This window comes from Geospiza fortis, unplaced genomic scaffold (genome assembly GCF_000277835.1).
Source record: "Geospiza fortis unplaced genomic scaffold, GeoFor_1.0 scaffold241, whole genome shotgun sequence".
NCBI classification, from domain to species: domain Eukaryota; kingdom Metazoa; phylum Chordata; class Aves; order Passeriformes; family Thraupidae; genus Geospiza; species Geospiza fortis.
Window position 1 is genome coordinate 1,085,247 of NW_005054491.1, and position 245 is coordinate 1,085,491.

A 245-nucleotide genomic window follows, 5' to 3' on the forward strand; every position below is an offset into this window, starting at 1 on the left:
CTGCTGTTTCGGCTTTATAGGTTGGAGAAAAATTTCACGTTTTTCATTTCTAAGAAAGTTGGTGGGGACAACAACTGGATTAAAACAAGTGATCAAAAAAAGCCCTCTTTGATTTTTTTTTCCACCTTTCCTTGGGAATTCTGTAGCCCTGCACACCCCAGAACAAGGATTTTAATCAGTCTGTTCTACCATGAATAATTTCCTGCTGTTTCAGCTTTTTTAGTGTGGAGAAAAAATTTAACATT

The 245-nt window shown here is 36.3% G+C and overlaps 1 protein-coding gene across 2 annotated transcripts in view; it reads left to right on the forward strand.

Moving 5' to 3' along the window:
* The window catches only part of SGTA (small glutamine rich tetratricopeptide repeat containing alpha), a 10,524-nt gene that overhangs the window by 3,702 nt on the left and 6,577 nt on the right, over positions 1-245 (forward strand). The gene's annotated exons all lie outside the window — the stretch shown is intronic.